General features: G+C 39.5%; 1 protein-coding gene across 4 annotated transcripts in view; it reads left to right on the top strand.

The window, feature by feature from the left end:
- The window catches only part of DENND2B (DENN domain containing 2B), a 1,438,653-nt gene that overhangs the window by 1,037,880 nt on the left and 383,291 nt on the right, over positions 1-17,482 (top strand). The gene's annotated exons all lie outside the window — the stretch shown is intronic.

The following is a 17,482-nucleotide window of genomic DNA, read 5'->3' as shown; positions in this document are numbered from 1 at the left end:
GGCGCCGGTAGTGCACGTGGGATTGATTCATACCTGAATCGCTCGGTGGCCATATTTGGCTTTATAACGCCGACGCTATGCGGGCGCCTGGCGCAAGGTTCATGAATCCCGGGGAGTATGTATTTTTTAAATGTAGATCAGCTGAAGATGTTATTCATTTACTTAGTTGTGTAGGGCATTATAGGTTATGATACCATAAAAATATGTGTACATAACATGGAGACATGACATTCAGAAGAAGAATTATAAGGTTTTGCAACAAATATAGCCAAACTGGATATTATTTTATGGATTTTTTTTTACCCAGAAGTTCTTTTTCTGCACCCAGTTGTTCTGTGAGGCAAGAGCCAGACATCTCCCTGTAAAGATGAGGGCCTTACAGCCTATCTGTTATTTCCTCTGTAGCCCTATCAGCACATTCATATCCCAGTGTTGAGAGTTGGGCAGTATGCAGTGGAGCAGTCCTCATGAATGGCCTACACATCCCCCAGCAGATTGTCTCTCTCACTAATGACAGCATCCTGAGCTCAGTTGTGTGTTGCCTGCCTCAGGGAGTGTGCCTCTACACACTGAACCCACTGTTTTAGTTTGTGGGCTTCATACCAGCTTATTCCCCACAGATATAATACCCAATGGTCCTGCTTGGTGTCAGCCTTGTGGTGAGCCAAAGCCACCTCTCACCCTATGAGTGGGCCAGCTGGAGATAGCCACTCACTCCCATCTTCCCATATTAGCTACATTGGGCATCTAAGCCGCTAATAGAATTTGGGTCACCTAGGCTGTGATAAGAGCTTCTTCGCTCTACATGACCAGTGGATATATGGATCATTTTGATATTTAGCTGTTTGATCTGAAATGACTGATGTAGGAGACATAGGTGCTTGTTAAGAATAGTAGAAGATTGCAGTTTATGATAATACAAAAAGAAATGGAAAGTGGAATTTATTGAAAGGAAGATTGTCAAGAAATGTAACAGAAGATACAATGAATAGACAGATAAGAAAAGGCAAAAGAGAAACTAAAGGCCTTCTAGTTGTGAATATATCTGCACCGTCAAATCATTGTGGTGATTCTGAGCTTTGACATGTCCACTGGAGGGAAGTAACATGATCAGCTGGAAATAAGAGGAAACACATAAAGTCTACATCAACTGCTTTAAACCTGTGGTATTATGAAATTTTCTTTTTTATACAAAGAGATTGCAGAATATTAAACCAAAATGATGGTATTCTAGAATGGGTTCAGCACCTGCAAAAATATTGCTTTTGTACATTCTTGTTAAAGTCAGTGATTTGAAAGGTCAGCTGCATATTTTTGATGTATCTTGTTATGATATAAATTTATGCAATGTTTAGCCATACACTTATGTGAAAGAAACCATTTTAAGAATGTTTAGACATGGCACTTAGTTATATGTTGAAAAAGAAAGATTGCTGCAATGAAGCTTTCTGAGGTTGGAAGTGAAGTGTACATTATTTTGAGGTAAACTACGGACAGTAGAATTAATTTCTAGAATTATATTTGGCAGCCCAAGTAGATGACCGGTTAAATATTGTTCAGTTAACTTGTGATAAGAAAGATTCTATTCACAAGCTCATTGGGTCTGAAGAGTAAAAAGGGATAACTAAAGGATTGAACTGGACAATTTCCTTGGAAGCATGTCTTGTTGTGCATTAAATGCTATAATTTCTGAACTTTTGAGAACATTTTGAAATAATGATATAGTGTGGATAATGAACATTATGGCCTCGAGTATACAAGTATAGTTGCTTTGTGTTTCTGCTGGAACAAATGAAATTATATTTAGTGTTTTAAATAAAAATTAAACAGCATTACCTAATGTTGTTGTAAAAGCAAAAAAAAAAAAAGAGCTGTAAGGCATATGGAAAGATAGTTGGATGAAGATTTTGGGGACTGTAGCAGGTTGAGACAGCACTGAGTTTTATGGTGGGTGGAAAAATTAATGAAGACGTTACAGTAAAATTTGTTAGGTTTTGAAAGAGCTTAGGTATGGCAAAGGTATTTCATCATCTTGCTAAAGACAGTTTAAAATTAGAGGTTTAATTTGCCTTGGGGGAGTTTGTGTCAATTCTTTGGTGTTGTGCCTGGTTAACCGACATATAGGAAGTAAAATTTTTATAAATAAGGGGATGAAATAATGGTACAGGGTAATACAGTGTTCCAGAGCGTATCAGTGTCACCTCAAAGCAAAGCAAGAGGTTATCCAGTTTGGTTCTCAGCTGGAGTGGCTTCTATGTAGTATCTGCATGTCCTACTTGTGTTCCTATGGATTTTTTCCAGGAGCCTTGTTTTTTCACACATCCCATGGACATATGATAGGTGGATTTGCATCTCCAAATTGTCCATATGTATTTGGGCAATGTATGTGTGATGCAGAAGAAAGGCCTGGAAATTTTCTTCCATTCCCCTACTTGCCTTGTAAACTTTGTAGATACATCAGCCATTCATTTGGTCACTACAGGAGACAAATGTGACTCAGCTACACTGGATGAAAGCAAGAATGCTCTTCCATTCATTCATTGGTTTGTGAATCTCTTAATTTCAGCATTAATCTGATACTGAAAGAAGCAGCAAATAAGTTCTGAAAGTGGAGAAAGAGAGGGGTAAAAGGAAGTTCATTTCTACTGATAGGTCCACAGATTCATAGGTGATTACTAGACTAATGGCACAAGAGCTTTTACAAGTCAAGACAGTAGTACCCAGGATATAACAATATGATTTCTTAATTCCCCAGATATGGGATGGGGTTGTATCAGATTAGTGGGCCTTTGGATGTTCGAGCCCCAAGTCATTTTGCAGACTACTTCTGTCCATAAGGGACATGGGAAGTACCCCAGGAGTGAATGTACTGTTCCTATCAGTTTATCCAAATTCTTTTTGAAGAGAAACAAACAGGCAAAGGGCATTCACTGGACTAGTCCAGGGAATGCCCTGTGCCTGTTTGTTTTAAGTTATTTTGTTTTTTTTTTTTTTGAAGAGAGTTAGGAATTGGCTTTGTTTTATGAAGATGGAATGGTTATTCCATAGACGAGGCAACCTTTGGTGTATAAATCTGTCTCTCCAGCAAGTTCTGTTACAGTTACAAATAAGGTTCAGGTACCTGGAACCCGTAACTCTTGTATAATTTTTTTCTTGCAAATATGTAATATTTTCATCAGGGCTGTATCAGAGAATGACTTGTAGGTCAGGCATAAGTCCCCTCTCAGTAAACTATATGACATGGAGTAAAGGGATAGAGCCATTAGTTAGTCTGCATAAGACATGGGTCTTTCTTAGTTAGAAACCTCTGGGGCCTCTCCAGTTGGTGTAAGTGCCTGGTTAGGTACATGAAGAAGGGAGAGCATCATGCTCGATTATGGGCTTGATGAGGGACGAGTACAATGGGGGCCGAGTACAATGACACTATGACTTCCTTTGCTCTTGATGCCATGCTTTTACTTATAAGATGAGCCACACAGAAGGATTTCCCCACTACTGTAGCTACTTGGTAGTCAAAGCTGAGGTTACTATCAATCTTTGTTCCTAGGTTCCTCACAACTGGGTCTACTTTTAGGGGTGTGCTATCAATATTATACTTTGTAGAGATATCTGATTTACCAAAGATTATAAGTATGCATTTTTTAGTATTTAGTCTCAGACCTTGGTTTTGGCACTAGTTGTTTGTCATTTTTAGGCCTGTTTGAAGGATGTCAACATAGTTTGGAGATTCAGTGATTGCTCCCAGCTTACAGTCATCAATGAACTTAGTCAGCCAGAGGTCCCCAACATTGGCCTTCACTTCAGAGAAGTATATACCAAACAGGAGGGGGTCCTAACACTGAGCCCTGTAGGACACCACTAATAACAGGTTTCTTATTGGAAGAGGATTTACCTATCTGGACAACATGCGTCCTGTCAATGAGCCAGTTGGCTATCCATCTGACAATGTAGGGATTGATACCTAACTCAGTAAGTTTACCTATGATCCTCGAGTGGGGTATGGTGTCAAAAGCTTTGTCCAGGTCTAGATAAGTAGTGTGCACTGTTATAGGTTCATAGGTGGGTACTAGACTACCTGCCCGAAGGCATTTATATGCCTAGCCAGACTGTGTTGGCTTTTGCTGCCCCCTAAGATGAGTTCTCTGTGCCTCTGTCTAGCAGAGCCACTGAAGTGATCCCCGAGGTAAACTTTCTGTTTCCCATCCACTCGTCAAGGTTTCTTTTGAAGAGTGTTAGCGAGGAGCTCTGCCTAATGTAGATTGGGATCTTGTTCCAAAGCATGGGAAGTCTCTGGGACAGGAATCTATCCCTCCAGCATGTTGTATTTATTGTTGTGGTGAGGTTTAGATCCCTAGAGCATGTGGCTCAAGGGGATAAGGTTTTCTTTAGGTGGAGCATGTCCATCAAATCTGAGTTGGACATGGCCTTGTATGTCAGGCAGAGATCACCTCTGAGTAGTCGGTATGCATCTGAGTACAACTGTAGTTTCTTCAGTTGAGCTGCATAGGGCATCTGTTTGAGGCCATTGATCCTCTTGGTGAGGTACTCCTATGGTCTTTCCAGCTGTTGCAGGTGTCTTGTAAGGTATATCCCAAATGGGGCATTGTACTCTAAGATGGGTCTGATGAGTGATGAGTAGAGAGGCACAATGACCTCTTTTGATCTGGATGCGAACCCTTTTGTGATTAGGTGGGCTACATAGAAGGATTTTCTAACCATTTTGGCAATGTGATTATCAAAGGTGAGATTACTAGCTACTTGAGTCCCCAAATCCCTTATTATGTCTTCCGTATTTAGGGGACTACCACCTATGTGGCAGTTTGTGGGTACTTTGTTTTTTCCAAAGGGGATGACTATGCACTTTTTGGCATTTAGCTTGAGGCCATGATTTTGACATCAGGTATGCATCTCAGTGAGACCCTTTTGAAGGATGCCTGTGTCAGCTGGAGAGTCAATTATAGCCCCTAGTTTGCAGTCATCTGCGAACTTGGTCAGCCATAGCCCTCCTGTGCTTGCCTGTACCTCTGAGAATTATACGTCGAACAGGAGGGGTCCTAGGACTGAGCCCTGGGGAATGCCACTTGTAATTGGTTTAGAGTCGGACCTAGTTCCTGCAACTCTCACCATGTGGGTTCTGTCCATGAGCCAGTTGGCAACCTATCATGTGACATAGGGGTTTATGTTCAGGCAGGTGTGCTTGTCTATAATACCAGAATGGGGAATGGGTAATGGTGTCAAAGGACTTAGCGAGGTCTAGGTAGGTTGTGTGTACCACCTTTCCCTCATCTATAGCCTTAGTAACTGTCTCAAAGAAGTCCACCAGGTTTAGGAGGCATGGTCTGCCATTAACAAAGCCAAACTGGGTAGGGTCCAGTGTTTGGAGGTTCCCAATGTCTCTGTTAATGAGTTCCATGATGATGTGTTCCATAGCCTTGCAGACCAAGCTAGTCAGGCTTATAGGACGATAGTTCCTGGGGTCTGTTGTGGCTCCACCTTTGTGGAGCGGAATAACCATTGCTGTGCACCACTCTATGGGTATGTGGCCTGTGGAGAGGCTAAGTTTGAACAGTGTGTTTAGGTGAGGGGCTAGTTCATCTTTGAGCTCATGTAGGACCCAGCCTAGGACACCATCCAGTCCCATTGATGCTGTGTTTTTGGCTTTGGAGAGGGCTGTTTTAACCTGAGTGTCTGTGATTTAAGGGACTCTACATTCTTCTGGTATGGTTATGGGCCCTTTTGGGGGTGAGAGGGGGGTTAAGTTTGCGCTGAACCTGTTTGCCAGGATGTTGGTGATATTGGCTGGTTCAGTGTATTTTGTGCCATTCTGCACTAACTCTGAGCAGATCTTAGCATTGCCACTTAGATTCTTGACATAGCTAAAGAATGCCTTGTGGTTATCTTTGGAGTCCTTGGCAATGCTTTCTTTCAAAGCTCGCCTTGGATGATTTTATGAGGGATCGTAGTTTCTTGCTGATACTGATCAGGGATGTCTTCCCTTCTTGAGATTTTACAATTTTCTGTACTAATTTCATCCTTCTATTGTATAGCTTGTTTATGGCAGGAGTCCACCAGACTGGTTTCCTTTTCTTGGAGGAGTGAGTCTTGGTTTTGCTTGGGATGGCACGATCCATGCATTCTTGTAGCTGTCCATAGAATGTATTAGTAAAGGATTTTGCAGCTTGGACAGTGTTATCCTTCAGCATGGGGGCTTTGAAACTTTCCACCTCGGTGTTAAGTAACATGAAGTTTGCTTTTGAAAAGTTTTTCATGGTGGCTTTCTTGTCTGGGGGTGGGGGCGGAATATGGATATCCAAAGTGATTTGTTTATGGTCAGATCTAACCAGTGAGGGGTTGACATCTGGTGTGGAATACTGGTCGCCCATGTTGGTGATGACCAGGTCCAATATGTTGTCACCTCTGGTGGGAGTGTTGCCCAGTTGAACCAGGGCATTTGAGTTTATAAATTCTAGGAAAAGTTGGGCAAGGGAGTTAGTACTTCAGTAGTTCTCCCAGTTAATGTTTGGGTAATTAAAATCACCCAATATTAGGGTGATTTTACCCTTATCCATGGCCCTTCTGACTTTCTTGAAGAAGTGCACCAGATTGAGTAGGTAAAACCTCCATTTGACAAAGCCAAATTGGGTCTGGTCCAGTTTTTGGAGAGTTCCTTTGTCATTATTAATAATGTCCTTTATTCTCTCCATGGTCTTGCAGATAAGCCTTATCATGCTTATCGGTCTGTAGTTCTCTAGGTCAGTTGATGGACCCCCTCCTTGTGCAGAGGGATGACTGTTGCAGTCTTCCATTCTTCTGGGAAAAACCCGGTCCATAGGCTGTGGTTAAAGAGGGTTTCTAGTGGCCCTGATAGATTCTGTTTTAAGTTATTTAAAAACCGTCCTGGAATGTTGTCGGGACCCATGGAGGCTGTGTTTATGACTTTAGTGAATGCAGTAAGGACTTGCTCCCTCATATTGACTGGAAAGAGTATGGTTGCAGGTATTTCTATAGGTGTGGTAGGAGGTGATGGGGGGAGGGTTTGTACTGAATTTGTTGGCCAGAAGGTTTGCTATAGTTTCAAGCTGGTTGTCATTAACTCAGCACATTGCTGAGCATTTCCCCCGAGGTTATGAATATAATTAAAAAAAACTTACAGTTATCTGTACCTGGGAGGCTATCTTTACCTCATAGCTTACTTTGGCAGATTTGACTAGTTCTCTAATTTGTTTGTTTAGACTGGTGAGTGTCTTTTTGCACTGCTTTATCTGTTTTTTTCTTGGCTTTGGAGAGGATTTTTTTCCTTTTGTTAAATAACCTGTTCATGCTAGGGGTCCACCAGGGTGGTTTATTTTTGCCAGTTATCAAAGGTTTGACTCAGACAGGTACTGTCTCCTCTATGCAACTATGAAAGTAGCTGTATGGTGCTTTAGTGTACAGCTCAGAGTAGGCCTCAGTGTCATCCGGGAAGTTTAATATGCTGTCACTTAGTTTGAGGTAAATGGCCTTAGCAAAGTTTTTAACAGGTTTGGAGTTTGATGGGGTTCGAGGTTAGTTTTAATACTAAAGGAGATAATTTTGCATTCAGATCTTACAAGGGAGGAGTTAATACACAGATGAGAGCAGCATCCCCCCATGTTTGTGAGTTGTAGGTCTAGGATATTATACCTCTAGTTGGGGAGCTAACAAGTTGCTCTGGGGTGTTCACCTTGATGAATTCCAAAAACCTCTAAGCAAGTGTATTGTGGGTCATATACATTTCTCAGTTTATGGAGGGGGGAGTTGAAATCACCCATAAGTATGATGTTAGGCTGAATGTTAAGAGATTCCAGTAGGTTTAGGTAGGAGGTCTGGTTCCCAGGCTCATGTTAGTGGATTTGTAACTAGCAAGGATATGATAAGAGGTCATATTTTTGTTTAGTTGGGCATGGAACAGCTCAAGTGAGTTATGCTGTTGGACCAGTCTAGCAGTGTACTTGTCCTTTTTGAACACTGAAACACATCCTCCCTCTGTTTTATCCTGAGCTGAGGGAGATCAAAATTTATGAAAGGCATTGCAGCCTTTGATAGCTGGGGTGCTTTCCATGGTCCTGAACCATGTTTCCATAACTGCTCATATGTCTGCATTCTCCAGGGTAAGGAGTGCTTCCAAGAACTGCATTTTCTTTATTTAAACTCCTAGCATTGAGCAGCAGTACCTTTAAGTAGTTGTGAGGGATTTTTGTTATGTTGAAAGGTTTAAAAACTTGGCACAACCTAAAAAAGGCACTATGGAAATATATAACGTTTTTGCAAGTATCAGGAAGCCGAGTAGTGACAAGTGCAAACCATGTATGGCAAAGCGTCATGGTCTGTTGATCATGTCTCCCCAGGCTGAAAGATATTGGAACCTGGTTGTGATGCTAGAAACTAAGCCAATTGCTGAAGTCACTCATTTTTTGTTGGTGCATTGCATCATCATTGGTGAAGGTAGGATGCTACTGAAGGCTAGATTCATACCCACCTAGGACACATTCAGAGAGCTCCATCATGTCTCTCTTCATATAGTCCAGTGAGATAGGTTTTGGTTTGCTTATGCCCACATGTACTATGACCATGTCATAATGATACTTGTGGTTTAAAGACCTCAGTGAAAAGGGGCATCTGACGGATCCTGGCCCTAAACTGACAGCTCACTGTGATCTTCTCCTCAATTAGCCTGGTAGGAGGACATCCATATGTCTTACAATGAAATCCCCAATAAAATTAATGTTTGGATGTGCAGTGTACATTGCTTTATGGGCTTGGAAAATGAGCTAATGTGATTTTCAGAGAAGTGTTGTGCGAGGTGCTGTCTTTTTGGAGTGCGTGCAGGGCCACTGAGTCCCGGAGCTTTGGGTAGATTACAAGTGAGTACTTCTGCATATGTGGATGTATGTGTTTGTTCCTAGTGTTGTTAGTGAGTGTTTTTGGATGTAACTCTAACAAGCTGGTTTGCATTTTTCATGTATGTATGTGAGAGCTTTGTCCCCAATGACTTTGTGTATCTACATCTTTCACACATTGTGTTTGTCTATTCTAAAAATAAATAGTTGTCAGTGAACATGAGGCAGTTAATACACTGCCTCAGAATGCCCATATCCACCAGGCCAGAAGCAGAGGTAACAGGGAAGCACCTATCTGTTATACCAGATCCTTAGTAGATGGGAAGGAGTAGGGGAGAGTCACTTAAAGGTCTAAGTGAGAGTGTTTAGTAGTATAATATTAGATGATCTTCAGTGGTATTACCTCTGAACAAACTGGCAGCTCTTTGAGCAGTTGTGAACAGTGGGAGACTATAGAGAAAATTTCCTATACAGGATTTTAAACTCGAGAGGTTTAATTATATACAAGCAATGGGTAACCACTTTTGTGCGATGCTTTTATACCAGCAGGATGAAAGACTTACACAGTTAAAACCTTTGACCACTCAGATAAACACACAGTAAGCCTTCCACCAGTAGCTCCCAACTCAGATGTATGTAATTTTACAACACAGAACATATCCTGTACTGGATATCTGATAGCACATATCAGGAAACTAGCATACTTCTCTTCTACAGCAAAAGACAACACAGGGAGTGCCAAGTGCTTCAGCCCAATGTAGAAGATTGCTCTATCCTGACATCTTACGCCAAGAGTGGCAGCCCTTTTGCCACACCCTACTACACCCCTATCAGTAAGACCAAAAAGAGTAAAGTCAAACCCAACTCCATGGCTGACAAAAGAAACTAAAGAACTTATGCTGTAGAAGATAAAGCCTGGAAATTGATCTAAGTATAAAAAGTCTGAAACCGTAGAGAGCTCTCTAATTGTCAGATTAAATCATACAACAGCCGTACTACACCAATCTCCAGCATGAACAACAAAACAAATCCAAGCTATTCTTGTCCTCCATAAAGTAACTCCTACATCCTGGACAAAGTTTTACACCCTGTCATACAACAAGTAATAACACAGAGAGTGTCACTATTCAGTTTAATTCCTGTTTCATACAAACAGTTCTCTCAACTATAATCCCTCTTCTACCTCTCAGTCCTAGTAAAACAAGAAAACCATTCAGTCTTTTTCAACTTTTGGTCTTTCCCAACCACAACTATTATAAAACATCTTCTTAATCTAAAATCAACAGACTTAGCTGCACCAACCAACTAGCTGAATATATTAAAAATAATAGTAGATATATTAGCTTACACTGTCTCCATTCTGATTAACTGTCCTTTAAAGAAAGCTATGTTCCTGCTTTCTGGAAACAAAGTAATTAATTATACTCCTGTATAAAGGTGGAAACTGTACAGAGATTACCAGTGACACACCCAGAATAATCATATCCCCAATTTCAGAAATCCTAGAGAACTTCATTCACACAAAGCTTATCCATTATCTCACTAACAGCAGTATTCTCACCAGCTCTCGGCATGAGTACTGGCCCAAGCTTATACCACTGCCATTCTTAATTTCTTCAGCAATATTAACCAGAATAGGAACACAGACGATTTAGTTTCATCTAGTTTTCTCAACTTCCCTGAAGCATTCAACACTCTTTCACACCAAACTCTACTTATAGATATGAAGTAGGCTAACAGTTGCAGTTCTCTATTCTCATGGTGCAAAGCCTGTGTTGAGGCTGTAGTCAAAAGGTGACTCAAGTGCTCCTTATAGGTCATGTTTCAAGCCATTTAGGAGGCATCCTGGAATATGTCTGGATCCATTGAGGCTGTGTTTTTTGCCTTACCCAGGGCTGCCAGGACTTGCTCCCTGTTAATACTTGATGGGTTATGGTAGTAACTATTTCATGAGGAAAGCATGGGGGAGTCGAGAATGAAGTTTGAGCTGAATTTGTTAGCCAACAAATTTGCTGTTATGCTGCTCTGCTAAGTGAAAGTGGTACCACTGACCACCAGTTTGACAGACTGATGTGTGCTGCCTTTGAGGTTTCGGACATAGCTGTATACCTATCTATACCCTTTCAAAACTTGGCCTCTGCCTATTCTTAGGGCTGCATTTGTATCTTTTTTTTTTTATTATTTCTTAGCATAGTAGACTATGCTTCTTATATTTTGTATATATTGATTGTCATACTTAATTGTAATTTTGTTTTCTTTTAGTATTATATCACTGGTATCTGCTCATGCTTTACTGTATCCTATGTCTTCCACTGTAAAATTGTATGCATATATGATTTTTTTAATTAGAGCTATACTACTTTTTTATTTTATGTAATTTACTTCTCTGGAGCTTTACTCCGCAAGCCTCAAATGAAAATGGATATCTATTACCCATTCGGATTTCCCCAGTAAACAAATGTCGATAAATGTAATTAGTTAAATACATTTAATCTGTGAGACCTTGTAATTGACCTTGTTGGACTTAATTAGTCCTCTTAATTTCCTGTTTAGTTTAATTACATAGTGCTTATCATCATGGGAGTTGCTTTTCCTGATTTTAGTCATGACTTTTTTCCTTTTGTTATATACCCTATAAGGTTAAGATTCAACCATTAAGGTTTGTTTTGTTTTGGGTCTATTTCTAGTAGGTACAGGTGCCTATATATAGCCATTTACATGGTTGTAAAGGGTCTCTGAGAACAATTCCACATAGGTTACTGTGAATTCTGTGTTGGGAGGAGCATTGAATTTTGACAAACTATACTTAATAAGATGTAGTTTGCTTTGGAATAGTTCATAACTGTTGCAGTATTTGCTTTGTTTACTGAATTGATTTTTATTTCGAAGGAAATAGCTTTGTGATCTGACTTCACTAGCGAGGGCATGACATGGGGTAAAAGGGCATTACAACATTCTCCTATATTGGTGAGTACAAGGTCCAGTATGTTTGAACTTCTGGTGGATGTATGGACTATTTGGTCAAAGAGATTTGTGTTAATAAAGTCCAAGAATCATTGTGCCTGCAAGTATGAGGCAGTATATGTTTCCTAGTCTATTGAGGAGTAAATAAAATCTTCCATGAATAGCGTATTTGGTTTAATGGTGAATGTCTGCAGTATGTCTAGGTATGAGTTTCTAGAGACATAGAAGGTGATCTATAGCTTGCTATGATTTGGCATGGGACTTTGTCAGTGGTGATTTTCACATGGATAAATTCCAGGGCATCATCTCATTTAACTAATGTAGAGCTATGCTTGCTGCTAATGTAGATTGAGATCCCTCCATCTTTTGTCCCTGCCTGTAAACCTGATGTTCTAAATGTATAGAAAGCACTGAAGCTTTGCACTGCTGGAGTACGTTCTGCAGATTTAAACCATGTCTTGGTAATGGCACAGATATCTATATTCTCCAGAGTGAGGAGAACTTCTAGGGTACAGAGTTTCTAGTTTAGGATCTTAGCATTGAGCAGTAACACCTTTAGGTTTCTTTGGGTTTTATTTGCTGTGTTGATAAGTTTGTCAATTTGGCATTGTCTCAAAAAGCGAAGATTTGGAAGCCTGGGGGAAACAGATGCAGATGATCCTTTGCAAAGCATTGTGGTCTGTTAACCATGGCCTCCCATGCTGACAAATATTGAATTCCACTGGAAAGACACCAGAAACTAAGCCAATTATTGAAGTCAGCCATCTTTTCTTCCTACTGTGGCATCATCCTTGGCTAAGGTAGATGCTGTTCAATGTAAGGCACATACCTGGCTGAGACATATATTCAAAGAAGTCATCAACGAGGAGGTCAGTATAACAACTGAGTTCCTAAGTAGCTTTCTAGGTTAACTAGCTCCATCTAAATCTTCCACACAAGCACACAAGTAGGGAAAAACTGCATCTTGTAGTGGGGTGGTAACATTCTGGTAGTTTCTAAAGCACATTTTGGATCATATCTGTTATATGTGTTGTCCAAGTTAGAGGTGTCCAGTTCTAAATGAAGAGTTGCTTTCATTTAGACCATGATGGCTCTAACCTTAAGGAGACCAAACCTGGATTTCATTTTTCATTGCATCAAAGTCAGGCATTGGTTGCTTATAGAACTAGGATAAAGCTTTGCCCATTGATAGCTGATAGGCATGTTGATAAACATAATATCAAGCAATGAACTTCTGTATTGTATAAAGCTGAATCTGGTTTATTTGTAATGTGAACTAGATTTTTAAAGGCAATAGTTCTATTAAAGATTATGTTACAGTGTTTTAGGTAATTAAAATTAAAATTGTCAACAATAATAGTCTAATTTTTAATATATTTTAGACTGCCTACAGGAGCTATTTAGGCAACCTGTGGAATGGGGGTATAATCAATGAATACTCCTGTTTTGATATATCACCCTCACCTTATCCATGACATAGTTAGGGGAATCATTGGCAATGGAAATTGCCTGACCTAGAAACTTGACCGGAATACTAAATTTTCTGTAAATAATCAAAAATACATTACAGTCCTTAGTCTGTTGTTAGAAATTCTCTGGTTATTATTCACCAGGAGTGAAAAAGACAGTTTTCATCTTTTAGCCATGACTCTGCAATGGTCAAAATTTGTGGTTCTTCAAGAAAAGCCAACAAATAAAATTGAATACATTTATTTATTAACATTCACCAAAGCAATTTTATGTCCCTTCAGTGCAGGAGTGGAATGTGGTCTTTGGTCAGGAGATCTGATCCAGGATGATGGAGTAAGGAGATACCAAGTCACATGCTAACACTGATACCACTTGCACATAGACTCATAAATATAGTGACATAACAAAAACACTTAAAGGACAGCCATGCCCCAACACAGGATTTACTTTTCCCATTGTATTCTCCTTTCCTAGAGAAGGTTCCCCATACTTTACTTTATTACAAAATAAGTTAACAGTTTCTACTCTGTTTGTGGCATTCTATCCTAGTCCACTTCCTCAATGCACACCATGGTAGGGTTAAATGAAATCTACTGATGCTTCTACTGATGCTTCCTTTAAGAAATTTTAACCCCTGCTGGTGCATTATTTGATAACTGTAGCTGAAAATCTATTTCAAAGTAAACTCATGGCAAGCGAACACATAGCAAGGTACTGTAGCTCTTTTTTATTTAACACCCACTGAGGTCTTAAAAACTTCCTAGGCTCAGAATTCAGAACTCTCTGACTTTGTCCTGTCATGTAAAGCTGCATTCCTTCTTTTCCCTGGGGCAGTATAACTATTAAGAATTTTATAGTCTAAAGATGAATAAATCAGATAACCACTGAGAACATCACTAATTAGCTGAGCCTTGCTCGCCAAGAATTATGACACCATAACTGACTGAGGAAATGAAGGCAGGACCTGAAACTCACAAAATATTACTTTTCTAAAAAAAAAAATCAATGTTATTTCAGTCATTTCTTTATCCATTTGTAAGACTTTTTCCAGCTGCTGTAATGAACATAGTTTCATAGATGTGTACTAGGCTAATGGCCCTGGAACCTTCACAAGCCTAGCCCATAGAAGTGCCCTGGCATCATGCTACCCAACATTAGTTCCCAGTGTCTATCAAGTAGAGCCACTGAAGTGATCCCCCGGGTGAACTTTCTATTATAGGTTCATAGGTGTGTACTAGGATTATGACCCTGGAGCCTTGCACTAGGCTAATGACCCTGGGGCCAAATACAGACTACTCACTGCAAAAAAGATAGTTGACATTTTTAGTAAGGATTCTCAGACTTGACAATTAAGTTGCTGGTGGCAAGTTTGGATTATACAAAATTGCATGGCCATCATTGTCCAGTAAGTAAAATAGCCAACCTACAATATAGTTTTTTGCAGTAAACGTTGGAGGCAAATGTGTAAGAGTCTTCTGTCATGTGATATACATACAGGGAAAATAGATATCACCTCAGATGTATACAGGTGTGATATCTAAATCAGTCAATCAAATGCAGTTGTGTTCTCTTCAAATGTTGCTGTGGCAACATCATTCCCAACATAGCAGCATTGAATGATTACTTAATTTATTTTAAAACATACGTACATGCATTATCTATTTTCATGGCATACAGTCCCTTATATACTATTTATTTCTTCTTATTGTTATCAGTCTCTGTGGTACAGATAATAATGATGCTTTTCCAATGCAATAAACTGAAAGACAAAAAAAAAAAGTAAAATATCAAGATATATAAGCAGAAATGAGGTAATGTGGAATTATGGCTAAATAGTAGGAGCAACTGGACTAAGAAAGAATTTCCAGATACATTTACATCTGTTACTGAGAGAGGTAACCCCTTATGAGCTGCAAAAAGAGGCAGGTCTGGGTATACTACAGGTGCTGAGAATTAGCACTTTTAGCAAACATCAAAGATTGAAGCAAAACTGATTTAATAAACTTTAATTATGTCCTGGTATAGGAATGAGGTACATTTTCATCAAGGGAGAAATTAAACAAAATGAAAGAGAGGTACCAGTATCAATAGTGTATAATGAGTAAACCAAAATGTACTGGGATGGCATCACTGCTCTGGGCCAGTAATCAAGGTGCTTCAATCCTCACCAGTGAGAAATGGTCACTAAAAACAGGAATGAATTTACACAGCTCTCAGCATCAAGCACAGTTTCCCCGAAGAGCACACAGAGAACATCCTGCAGACCTGGCACTGGATTCTCTTTCCTCTCCAAATCTCAAACAACACTTACTTTGCAGCACTGTGACCCAATTCCAAGTAGATGAAACACCCAAACGTGGGTGTTTGATTTTTCACACACACACACACACACACACACACACACACACACACACACACACACACACACACACACACACACTCCTGAGAAAGGCTGGTATAGATTTGCTAGCTTTATTCCTTCTGCACAGACTATAAGGTAACTACATTGCCACCAGACAACCACTTTCAGGCTCTTCCAAGGGTATCCAATTATTGTGAGTAAAGTTAATAATAACATAATAACATAAATGGTAGAGTGTAACCAAAGCAGTCAGGTTTTTTGGAGTGGCCAAGGCATCACTAGAAAAAGCACAAGTGTTCTTAAGACATTAAAAGTATTCTCTGAATGGCCAGCCAAAATGAAAGGTATAAAAATATTTAATAATAAATAAAATAGAAAACCTGAAAATACTAAATATCTAAGTACAATAAACACCAGAGTTTCAATTACAGGAGAAATACAAATACAGTTGGGCAGATTCAAACAGATGCAGAAAAACATTACTTCACTGATCTCACTGTATTTCCTGACTGACTAAAGAATAACTGTTTCCTGGCTAATTTAATTAATACAACGAGGCAAGATTAGATGCTGAGATGCTTACTTCCACAAGGCAAGGTGATGAGCTTCAAACTAAACTGAACTGAACAACTAAGTGAACTGTGATAACTATCATGGATTTTTATATCAGGTTCCAAAGAAAAGAAAACAAGCTGCTGTGTGAGCTCCCACCTCTCAGTGCTGGTTATAGTATAACATCACATTTGATCACCTGACTCTGGTACAATACACATTCAGAGCTTTGCTAAGATCTGTTGCAGTATTTCAAAAGTATAGAACAATTTCATAAACTTCTAGTTTTCCCTTCCAGAATTCTTTGTTAACCATAAACATTTAATCAGTTATAATACCACTGTTGATACATTTTTAACACAAACATCTGTACAAGTCAGTGTGATAGTCAAATTACACAAAATTATTTGCAAAACTACAGCTATCTATGCTGGCATATGTTACAGATGCACTGCCTTATTTTCCCAGGCACAGATGGCAATACTTCATATTGTCACACATACTACATCATATACTGAACTGTATGTACATACAGCCTATCTATGGGACTGTGCTGATTGGTTCTCAACATGATAGTTAGAGAGCATTGACAAATGATCCATTAGAGAATAGCTTATACTTTCTTGTACACTTCATAAATACCCTGCTATTGCTAAGTTATTAACGTGATGATATACACCTTGCTATAACATTCATTCAGTCTAATTATACAGTTTTCTGCCTACAGACTCAAATAATTGCTAGAGATAGTTTTCACTGTCCTGTAATCTTCATCAAATCTCCTTTACATTTGCATTTCAGATAACTCTTTAACACACACTGGAATTCATTTGTTAAGTTGGTGTTTCCTAATGCTCTGTTTATATGCCTTTTTTCCATAATCAACCAAACCAAAAGGTAAAAAGGTCATATACATAAACAGTTCAGTAAAATCTGCAAGAAAGACAGAGCCAAACACAAGTCTTCAAACCTCCTGTAAGGGAAGATCATGAGATTTATGCAAATGACCCCCTTAAGGATGTACACTGTTTCAGCTAAATGGCTTCTGAATTCCCATGACTTTCTACTTTTTATTTCTGTAAGTCTTTATGAGTGCATTCAGGCCAGTAAAACTAGACTTTAAAAGAGCCCTTTCCATAACACTGCCACTACACAAGACAGGCTCAGACATGCATACACACACCAAAACACATGAACAGTATGAAGTCCATCCCCGTTACCTAACCCTTACTTGCCAGCACTCACACACATATACCCCTTATACCACCCCACTTAC

Source organism: Protopterus annectens, chromosome 9.part0 (genome assembly GCF_019279795.1).
Source record: "Protopterus annectens isolate FY-2018-M chromosome 9.part0, PAN1.0, whole genome shotgun sequence".
NCBI classification, from domain to species: domain Eukaryota; kingdom Metazoa; phylum Chordata; order Ceratodontiformes; family Protopteridae; genus Protopterus; species Protopterus annectens.
The sequence above is the reverse complement of the archived record's forward strand: the minus strand, read 5'-3'. Positions and strand labels throughout refer to the sequence as shown.